Source organism: Schistocerca piceifrons, chromosome 4 (assembly GCF_021461385.2).
Source record: "Schistocerca piceifrons isolate TAMUIC-IGC-003096 chromosome 4, iqSchPice1.1, whole genome shotgun sequence".
NCBI classification, from domain to species: domain Eukaryota; kingdom Metazoa; phylum Arthropoda; class Insecta; order Orthoptera; family Acrididae; genus Schistocerca; species Schistocerca piceifrons.
In genome coordinates, this window is record NC_060141.1 from 201,313,352 (window position 1) to 201,325,359 (window position 12,008).

Consider the following 12,008-nt stretch of genomic DNA (forward strand, 5'->3'; position numbering starts at 1 on the left):
CAAATGAGCTGGTCAGCTGTCGAGTGCTACTTTCGTCAGCATCTAAGGAAAGTGGCTGAAAAACGGTGAAACTACGAGCATGCGACAACTTTTGGAGGGACACGCCTCACCACAGAATATGAAGGTCAGAGGCTTTCCCTCTCTGTAAAGCAGGATAGGCGGTGCTTTATGATAAGTCCGACCATAGAGCGTACCGTTCAGCATAGATTACTGAACATGATGCGATCCCTACGTGTTCCCTCGTCCATCAACTGACACCGTCAGTTAGAGGTGTGGCAAGGACTCACAGAGACCGCACCGCGGATCGGTACAAACGTGTTGCTTCGTCAGATGAGTCATGCTTCTTGCTATCCCACGTCGATGGCAGTCAGTATCCGGATACCCCGTCACGCAGGCGAATTGCTCCTCGAAACATGAAATACGCCACGGACGCAGGTCGGTTGGGGAAGTGTTGAGCTAAATGCGACATCCGCTTGGGATTCCAAGAAACCTATGGTAATTAATTTAGAGAGATGTGCTTCAGTTGTACTAATTATTTATTCAGACCACGACCGGTTTTGAGATTTTTAAATCTCATCTTCAGGTGTAGGAAATTGTAGTATCTGGTAACACATAACATGCGGTTGGGCCAGTCAATGCAAGAGCTCCAATCACTGTATGTTTACAGAAATTGTCCGCCTCCGGGCAGCCGCACAACAGCAACTCCTACTACTACCATTGGTACTAATCAAAGGCACCACGAGAGACGTGGGCTGCGTGAACATTACTGTGGGTTTGATTGAATGGCTCTGAGCACTATGGGACTTAACATCTCAGGTCATCAGTCCCCTAGAACTTAGAACTACTTAAACCTAACTAACCTAAGGGCATCACACACATCCATGCCCAAGGCAGGATTCGAACCTGCGACCGTAGCCGTCGCGCGGTTCCAGACTGAAGCGGCCGGCAAGTGTGTGGGTTTGATGTTTTCTCCGACGCCGACGGCTTTTTCCAGAAGAACATACCCTTAAAATCTACAAAGGACTTGTCGAGTCCATGTCACCCAGAACTGCTGCTGTGATGCGTTCCAGTGGTGGTTCGACACGCTACGAGCAGGTGGTTATAATGTTTTGGCCCATCACTGTATAAAGACCTGGACACCCTGGCTTCTGTCCAATAGTAACCGTGCTTTCTTTCCCGTAATGGACGGGCTGCCTCGGCGGGTGCCGGCGTTAGGCGAGGAGCAGCAGAGGCGCATCTGGCCAGCCTAGCTCCACGAGGATTTATTGGTGTCTCCGCCAGGAGCAGGTCTGGCTGGACCAGCCGAACGGCCGTGGGGTGGGAGAAGCCGCTTATCTGATGCGCACCACCGGACAGCGGAGGAAGTGCGATAAAGCAGGTGTACACACACGTGTGTGTGTGTGTAGGTGTGTACGTGTGTGTGTGTGAGTGTGTGTGTGTGTGTGTGTGTGTGTGTGTGTGTGTGTGTGTGCGCTTGTGTGTGTGTGTGGGGATGGGGCAGTGATGGTGAACTTTATGTCGCACGACACAGCGGGACAGGCCTTGTGTAGCTCCCACACCACGAGTTACTGTGCCCTCCTGCGGACAATTAGCTACCGAGGTACGAGGAATGTAAAACGCTGTGGAGAGTCGGCTGCCTGTCGCCCTTGTGGCTGCACCCGTCGTAGGCCTTTGATGGCACCGCCCATGATCTACAGAAAATTCCATGGTTTGTCCTTCCAGACAGAGACATCTGAATTCAGTGAGAATTATTCCGACCCCTTCATCTACCGCGACATTTCACTGCTCATATCGTCTCACAAAAACTGAACCGTTAGCACATTTATATGACATGTATTTTATCCTTTAATCGCCTTATTAAGCAAGGAATAAATGCAAATCATAGTTTCTATGACGCTCATTCGTATCTACATCTGCATCTGTACTCCGTAAGCCACCGTAAGGTATGTGGCGCAGGGTACATCGTGTACCTCTGTCAGTTCTCCCAATTCCTGTTTTAGCTCCGAACGGTTCGCGGGAAGAATGAGTATTGGTAAGCCAGCGTGTGAATTAGAACCTCTCTAATTTTACCTTTATGGTCTTTTCGCGAGATATACTTTTGAGGAAACAAAATATTATTCGACTCCTCTAAGAGCGTACGTCCTCAAAACTTTAACAGTAAACGACAATGCGATGCAGAGCGCCTCTGTCGTAGGGTATGCCACTGCAGTCTGTGATGAATCTGCGTTTAATAAGTTAACCTGTAACGAAACGCACTGCTCTTCTTTGGATCTCCTCTGTTGCCTCTACCACTCCTCCTGGTACGGTTCCCACTGTCTACCGATGTTTAAGTACTGATCGAACGAAGGTGTTGTAGCCCACCTCCTTCGTGGTTCGACTATATTTCGTGATTGTTCTTTCAGTGAATCTCAGTCTGGCATCTGATTTACACGGGATTAGTTTTGTGCTGTCGTTCCACTTTAAATTGCTCCGTGCAAATACTCTCATTTAGTTGATGTAACTGCGTCCGGTGCTTGTTGTGTAATCGTGTTGTTATACAATAAAGAGTGTTTCTGGCTGCTTGTGCACAACACGTTACATTTACTTACGTTGAGAGTCAACTGTTAATCCCCGCACCAATTATCGAGCCCTTGCAAGTCTTCCTGCATTTCGGTACAATTACCTAGCGTTGCGACTTCTCTGTACAAAACAGCATCATTCACAAAAGATCCCATGCAACTTGCAATGCTAACCACTACGTGACTTACATACACTGAAGAGGCTAAGAATCTGGTGCACCTGCCTAACAACGTGTAGGGCCCCCGCGAGAATGCAGAAGTGCTGCAACGCGACGTGACGCCATGAATCCTGCAGGGTTGTCCATAAATCCGTAAGAGTATGAGGCAAGGCTCCGAGATATGCTCAATAACGTTCATGTCTAGAAAGTTTGGTGACCAGCGATGAATGGTGCCGGCCCCTGTGGCCGAGCGGTTCTAGGCGCTTCAGTCCGGAACCGCGCTGCTACTACGGTCTCAGGTCCGAATCCTGCCTCGGGCATGGATGTGTGTGATGTCCTTAGGTTAGTTAGGTTTAAGTAGTTCTAAGTGTAGGGGACTGATAGCCTCAGATGTTAAGTCCCATAGTGCTCAGAGCCTCTAGGGGACTGATATCCTCAGGTGTTAAGTCCCATAGTGCTCAGAGCCATTTGAACCATTTTGAAGAAATGGTTCGCACACTGACACGTGTTGATGACCCAGCATTTAAATCTGTAGCACTTTGTGGAAGGGTTGCACTTCTGTCACGATGAACGATTCTCTTCAGTTCTTTGTCCCGTTCATGCGTCTCCTGGACGCAGCGATGTCATAGATTTGATATTTTACCGGATTCCTGATATTCACGGTACACATGTGAAATGATCGTACGGGAAAATCCCCACTTCATCGTTGTGTCCCACCACTCGTGCGCTGACTATAACACAATGTTCAAACTCATTTAAATCTCGATAACCTGGCATTGTAGCAGTAGTAACTGATCTAACAGCTGCGCCAGTCTCTTTTTGTCCTATACAGGCGTTGCCGACCACAGCGCCGTATTCTCCCTGTTTGCATATCTCTGTATTTGAATGCGCATACCCATACCAGTTTCTTTGGCACTTCAGTGTATAGGGAGTAAAGTAATGATACTATAACAACCCTTTGGGGAATGCCAAAATTTACTTTTACGTCTGAAGATTTCTTTCCGTTAAGAATGACCTTCTGTATTTTATTCGCTAGGAACTCTTCAATCCAGGAACACAGCACTTAAACGATACTCCGACGCTCGCATTTCGTTCATTAGAAGACGTCTTCGGGAAGTTTAGGAACAACGTACTACGTAGGGTGCCGGTATCTTTTGCTTCTGGGGTCTCGTGGCCGAACAGAATGAGCTCGGTTCCACACGAATGTCGTTTGCAGAGTCCATTTTGTTTTGCACAGAGATTTTCGGTTTCCAGAACTGTCACAATACACTTCTAGAAAAGAAGAACATTGTCATCGGCGAAATAGGCCCGTAGTTTTCTGCATCTGTATGACGATCTTCCTTGTAAACGGGAATAACCCACGCTGTTGTCCCGTCACTATGCTAGAAGAGCAGTAAGTTTTTCCGCATACTCCATCAAGTCCGGTGGCTTTTCTCTGTAGAGCGATTTTAATTTATTTTCTGTCCCGTTGTCACTTTTTTCGGTACCTGTTATTCTGATGTCTGTACGATGATTTACAGGAAGAGCCGTAGTACGATACTTACTCCTCAGTGAAACAGTTTTGATAAAAGAACTTGCACTACGATTCAGCTTGGAACGAAGAAAGATACATTTATTAATTGTTGTGAAATGTAAAGCTGGTAGAGCTATACAGAAAGTATGTTTAAAAAACTATTAGTAGCTACAAATATGAGTAATGTGTTAGACTGTATAAGGGGCGATCAATATTTTTCAGCTTGAGGGCGCTGCTGCAGCGCGTGTGCAACGTAGCGCGACTCCGATGCGGCTATACATACACTACTGGCCATTAAAATTGCTACACCACGAAGATGACGTGCTACAGACGCGAAATTTAACCGACAGGAAGAAGATGCTGTGATATGCAAATGATTAGCTTTTCAGAGCGTTCACACAAGGTTGGCGCCGCTGGCGACACCTACAACGTGTTGACATGAGGAAAGTTTCCAAACGATTTCTCATACACAAACAGCAGTTGACCGGCGTTGCCTGGTGAAACGTTGTTGTGATGCCTCGTGTAAGGAGGAGAAATGCGTACCATCACGTTTCCGACTTTGATAAAGGTTGGATTATAGCCTATCGCGATTGCGGTGTATCGTATTAGGACATTGCTGCTTGCGTTGGTCGACATCCAATGACTTTTAGCAGAATATGGAATCGGTGGTTTCAGGAGGGTAATACGGAACGCCGTGCTGGATCCCAACGGCCTCGTATCCCTAGCAGTCGAGATGACAGGCATCTTATCCGCATGACTGTAACGCATCGTGCAGCCACGTATCAATCCCTGAGTCAACAGATGGGGACGTTTGCAAGACAACAACCATCTGCACGAACAGTTCGACGATGTTTGCAGCAGCATGGACTATCAGCTCGGAGACCATGGCTGCGGTTACCCTTGATGCTACATCACAGACAGGAGCGCCTGCGATGGCGTACTCAACGACGAACCTGGGTGTACGAATGGGAAAGCGTCATTTTTCGGATGAATCCAGGTTCTGTTTACAGCATCACGATGGTGGCATCTGTGTTTGGCGACATTGCAGTGAACTCACGTTGGAAGCGTGTATTCGTCATCGCCATACTGGCGTATCACCCCGGCGTGATGGTTTGGAGTGCCATTGGTTACACGTCTCGGTCACCTCTTGTTCGCATTGACGGCACTTTGAACAGTGTACGTTACATTTCAGATGTGTTACGATCTATGGCTCTACCCTTCATTCGATCCATGCGAAATTCTAGATTTCAGCAGGATAACGCGCGACCGCGTGCTGCAGGTCCTGTACGGGCCTTTCTGGATACAGAACGTGTTCGACTGCTGCCCTGGCCAGCACATTCTCCAGATCTCTCACCAATTGAAAACGTCTGGTCAATGGTAGCCGAGCAACTGGCTCGTCACAATACGCCAGTCACCACTCTTGATGGACTGTGGTATCGTGTTGAAGTTACATGGGCAGCTGTACCTGTACACGCCATCCAAGCTCTGTTTGACTCAATGCCCAGGAGTATCAAGGCCGTTATTATGGCCAGAGGTGGTTGTTCTGAGTACTGATTTCTCAGGATGTATGCACCCAAATTGCGTGCAAATGTAATCACATGTCAGTTCTAGTATAACATATTTGTCCAATGAATACCCGTTTATCATCTGATTTTTTTCTTGGTGTAGCAATTTTAATGGCCAGTAGTGTATAGGCATCGACATGTAAGCAAGGGATTAGTGTGGCCTTTAGCTCTCCCCGCATGCGTGCGGTAAATGTGGATACGTTAACTATGGCGACGTTATTACCAGGTGCGTCCAAACAAGATCAATATGCTCTTAATATTTCTCTGCTGCCGAAGGAAAACCACTGATAAGACGTCCATTCGACAAAGAAGAATGTATATGGTACAGCATGTCTAATGAAAACCAACGTTGTGGAGCGGTGCGTCAAGTTCCGTACTTGTCGTGGTTCGACGCAACACGCCGGTCTATCTGGGAGGCCAGCCTCATTCACTATGGACAAGTGGGAGATGAACACCAGCCTTATAGTCCAGGTATCTCCGAGTGTGAACATCACGGCTTCCGTCCCTTAAGAAAGGCCTTCAATGGTCGGTGGTACCATTGGGACGAGGATGCGCAGCAGGCAGTTGCTGACTCCTGCACACAGCAGGACACGGTGTTTTAACAAACTGCTGTCATCACCCTGGTCCGTCGATGGAATGATTGCATCGATTTGGCCTGATTGGCTTACCGATTTTGAACTGTACAGTCCTCGAACGAAAACTTTTTGATCTACCCTTATAATTCGGGTCTTACGGGTCCATCTTCGTGTGTATTTCATTTATTTACATATCTTTCTCCACCATTGATCTAGTCGTTGACTTTCAGTCGCTGGAATCGGTAGTTCGGTTGCGTTGATCAGCTGAAGTATTTTCGTGTATGTTGACAGCTGGAGAACACTTTTGTGGTGTTCTCTGTCAGGAGACGTCATATACTACCTTTGTAGGTCGATTACCACATACCTGTAAGGTGCCTGAAGATGGATTAATCTACGACGAGATAAATACACCCACATTGACAATATAGTAACAAAAAAAAAATTCACAGATTTTTCGGAAACTATGACAATTTGTAGCTGGTGAATGTAAATGACTAATTTGTTAATACTTTAATTTGACACAATCACAAAATGCTTCAAAACGTTAATCTACGTCGGCTTACACTGGCCGTTATCAGAACCGTTTGTTGCTTGCATTCTACGGTTTTTATGATGGCTAGTGTAATCCAATGCATATTAACGTTATGAAGGGTTTTACCGGTTATATCAAGCAAAATAAAATTACTGACTCACTTCTGCTCCCTCAGCTCTCATCAAACCAGTATCGAATTTATGACAGAAATTGAGGCGACCAACAATTTGTTTATCCCGAAAGTCAAATTTTATTTGGGAAACATATCTCATATGAAGTTCAGCTTGCCCTTTTTTTGTGAGGTATCCTGAAAACTAAGGATGAAGCCAAACAGGCAGACTCCATTATCCTAGATTTTCGGAAAGGTTTTGACCCAGTACCACACGGCAGGGTTTTCAGGAACGTCTGAAAAGACGAAATAGGTTCTCACATATATGAGAGGGTCGAAGACTTTTTAAGTAATACAATACAGTACGTTTTCCTGGACGGCGAGTATTCGGGAGAGGTAAGGGCATAGTCAGGAATGCCTCGGGGAAGTGTGGTTGAGCTCACAAACGGACAGGGTGAGCAGCAACCTGTGACTGTTGGCCTGTGACGCTGTAGTGGACGAGAAAGTACCGTCACTAAGTGTCCGTATGAGGATACATGGTGACTTGGATACAATTTCTAATTGGTGAGATGAATGGTAGCTTGCTTAAATGAGTAAAAGCTCAAGTTACTGCAGATGAGTAGGAAAAAAAAATCCTGTAATGTTTGAATACTGGATTAGTTGCGTAATGCTTGACAAATTCGCGTCGATTACATACCTAGGAGTAATGTTCCAAAGAGACATGAAAGGGAACGAGTACATAAGATCGACTTTGGAGATGGCAGATCGTTGGCGTCGGCTTATTCTAGGAAATTGTAACTCATATATAAAGGAGACCACGAACAGAACACTTGTGCAGCCCAATCTTGGATACTACTCGAGTTTTTTATGATCCCCAGTGGCTTTAATTAAAGGAAGACATCGAAGCAATGAGGAGGCGTGCTGTTATATTTTTTACCGACAGGTTCGATTAACACACGAATACTACGGAAACACTCCGTGAGCTCAAATAAACACTGGAAGGCGGAAGACATTCTTTTCGGAAAATACTACTGAGAAGGTGAGAGCCGGCGTTTGCGCCTGACTGAAGAACGATTCTGCTATCACCAACGTCCAACCTGCCTAAAAATGACGGACACAAGGTAAATCACGACATCTACGAAAGCATACAGATAGCTGTTTCTTGTATAGAAGTGAAACTGGAAAGAAAATAGAAGTGGTACGAAGTATTTAGGTTTTGTAGATGTAGATGCAGATGTAGAAGGAAGTGTTTAACGTTCTATCGATGAGTAGGTCGTTAGAGACGGAGCAGTATCTTGAACTGGGGAGGGGTGGGTCAAGATACAGGTCTACCCTTCCAGACGAGCCATCCCAGAATTCGCCTTAAGCGGTTTAGGGAATTTACGGAAAATCTAATTCTAAATGAACGGATGCGTATTTGAATAACTGTGATCTGGAATGCGAATAAAGTGTCTTACCAGTGCGCACCTCGCTAGATTTCATCCTTGTCAAAATAGCCATTCCGACATTCTGCTTAATCGGTATAACGAAATCGTGAGAAAAATCTTATATGAATGACTAGACGGGGATATGAACCACGTTCATCACGATGAGGTCGTCATAACTACTTTACCATCTCAGTCGATATCCGGGCTATGCAGTGAGCAGAAAACTGACGCATTCGGACCGATATCTACAATATATACGCAAATTCTGTAAGCACTACGCAGCCCGAAATGCAACGTTGTGGACATTTCTACAGTGAGTTTTAAACGTAAATCAAGGCGAGATTAGATATCTGTTTCTCCAACAGCTGGGGAAACATTATTTAAATATCGTCTGACATTAACGTGGTAGGGATTACCCATGCTGGAACCATAATCATTGCCTGAGCGCTACCAGGACATTCTCCAGTATTTCCCATAGTACTTCACGGGGAAAGGTACGGTAATTTACTCCACTGAGCGAGTAGGGCAGAAGCTATGGCCTTATCAGATGGTAGTGAACAACAACAGCAAGCATATTTATCGTAAATCTCTGTTGATGGTGGGAAACACGCATTGCCTAACTACATTCTATCTCCGAAACGTAGCTACTGTGCCTGTTGACTGTTCCTTACCTTGTGAAGACAGCCTCGTCAGTGAACGAACAATATGTTTGGAATCGAGGATTTTAAAATTGGCGCAGATAGCATTGGCAGAATTCGACGCGCTGGGTAAGTCATTAGTTGATAGGTCTGGTACGTTCTGATACTTCATAGGACGCATGCCCGTCTCGTGTAGGACTTCCCACACAATGGCGCTGGAGGTATTTAGTTCCTTCTGCTTGGCTATGGATCGCGTACTTGTACTGGGGTTGTCCCCAGTTTGCCGTAATACAGGTTCCACAAACTGGAAAGTTAGCACACTACGAGTTCTTTCAGTTTGCCATCGGTCTGGTCTAACGGATTCTGTTTCATGAAGTTGACTGTCAAGTGTTTGAAAGGTAACATGATTTGCTAAGCTCCTCCCTGGAAATCGTTCTGGATACAGGTACCTCGATGCTCGACTGTTGCAATGTCTCTCCTCAAGAATGAGACGTATATCAGCTAAATTGCTTAGACAGTAAGCACCCATCAATAGCGTGTAAACATCAGTAGAAACTTCCTTGTTCAACACAAAATAAGCAGTAATAATGTGAATTTTTTAGTCAGGAATGTGGAATGAAAACTTACACTTCTTAGCAATAAGGTGTAGTTGTGTTGGAATTCGAACGTCAACGTGTTGCATACGAAGCAGTCAACGCAATATCAACATTGTTCCAAGAACATTCTAGTGTCATATCCTTCAAGAACCCCTATCCGAGGTGTGGGGCACCTATAACGTTTCTGTCAAATAACAGAAATGTTCTTTTTATCTCCTTTAATAGCTGCACAAATCTGTGTAGGTAGTTTTTACACCGCGTATACAAATATGGTTGACTCGAGGACAGTGAACCTTCGAAAGGAACGAGAATCCATGTTGCACTTCATAGTGGGCTGTCGTTTGTGAAAGGCACAACAGGCTGATGTTCCGATTATGAATAGACAGATACCTCTAATAACTCGAATAATGATTGAAACCAATAGGTCGTTTATTCAAAACATGATACCAGTTTCGACGCTGTCGGTTTTAGTTATCACTGTTCAAGTTGTTCATGCCCGGTTGCCCTCCCTCTGTCCTCAATGGACTAACAGAAGCCAGTAATAACAGTCCAGATGGGAAATATTGTCATTCCTAAAATACTGCAATACTGAGTGCGCAAGTAAACAGAAAGTATTTAAGACTAAAGATTGTCTATCGCCGTTCCAATCGAGCTGAGTCAGATGTTTAACCCGTACATCTACATCCAACTCTACATGATTACACTGCAATTCATAATTAAATGCCTGGCAGAGTGCTCATCGAATCAGCTTCAAGTTGTTTCTCTATTCCACTCTCGAACGGCATGCAGTGAAAACGAGTACTTAAATGTTTCTGTGCGAGCTCAGATTTCTGTTATTTTATCATGGTGATCATATTTCCCTACAAAGGTGGACGGCAAGAGAATATTTTCACACTCGAAGGAGGAAGTTGGCGATGGAAATTTCACGAATCTATACTCTGAATCAGGACTGGAGGCCTTGCCTTTATTAAGTAATTTAATCTGCTTCGCTACACCAAGGATATCTACTTCTAAGTTACTTGTGTTGTCAGCTGTTCTAGATTGGAATTCTGGAATATTTTTATCGTCTTGTTTGGTGAAAGAGTTTCGTAAAACCGTGTTTAGTGATTCGCCTTTTGAGGCAGTGTCATCAATAACGTCAGCATTGTTATTTTGCAGTGAAAGTATTTATTGCCTCTTGTCGCTAGTGTACTTTACATATGACCAGTATCCCTATGGGTTTTATGCCAGATTTCGAGGCAGAGTTTCGTTGTGGCAGTTATTAAAAGCATGTCGCATTGAGGTTAGCGCGAACTTTCGAGCTACTGTAAAAATTGGCCAAACTTGGGCATTTTGCGTTCTTTTAAATTTGCTTCTACAACAGCGTACTGGCCCGTTTTGTTTACCTTGGCGGATCATTACCACCGCTTATTAATTTATTTGGTATATAGGGAAAAATTATTGAGACCGACGAACTCTGAGAGGTTACACGGGACACCGAAAAAACTGTCGTTCAAGAACGGAGGCACAGGACGACTAATGTAACGGCGGCCTGTCATGCTGGAGACACAAGAGCTGTCTTGTAGCGAGTGGCACGTCATCCAGCAACTCTGGCAATGCAGTAGTCATGACCTGGTAATGATACCTGTCATTTAATGGTGTAGGTAGGAGATAATGGCTCAATTAAATAGTCACCAACAGCATCTACCCACACATTCACGTAGAGCTGCAACTGATGAGCGCTACTAAGTGTGACTTGTAGCTTAACTTCACTCAAAACATTGAATTGAGCATGTTGAATACCCAATGACGCCAGAAAGTTGCTTCATCTGTAAACAGCAGACGGAATTGTAAGACGCATTTTACGCTGTGCCAGGTACCACTGCAAAGGCTGTGCTTTGATTGGATAATCATCTGGTTCCGGGCTGTGCACACGCTGGAAGTGAAATGGATTAATAATTGTTCACGAAGGACGATTCTTACATTCATCTGATTGGTACTCATAGAGTGCACAGTAGCACGAGTGTTGAGAAAGATTACGCCCTCTGTGGGTTTCATAATTCTCACATGTAATTGTGAAATTAGGGAAAAACGTTTGTTTTGGTGTCCTGTACAACCTCCCAGAGTTGGTCGGTTTAAATGATTTTCATGTTGTATACCGCTCGATTGCAAGCAGTAAAGGAAACAAAAGAAAGGTTCGGAGTAGGTATTAAAATCCATGGAGAAGAAATAAAAACTTTGAGGTTCGCCGATGACATTGTAATTCTGTCAGAGACACCAAAGGACTTGGAAGAGCAGTTGAACGGAATGGACAGTGTCTTGAAAGGAGGGTATAAGATGAACATCAACAAAAGCAAA

At 44.9% G+C, this 12,008-nt stretch overlaps 1 protein-coding gene across 1 annotated transcript in view; it reads right to left on the reverse strand.

Annotated features, from left to right (window-relative positions):
* LOC124795730 (F-box/LRR-repeat protein 7-like) overlaps positions 1-12,008 on the reverse strand; it is a 228,987-nt gene that overhangs the window by 188,296 nt on the left and 28,683 nt on the right. The gene's annotated exons all lie outside the window — the stretch shown is intronic.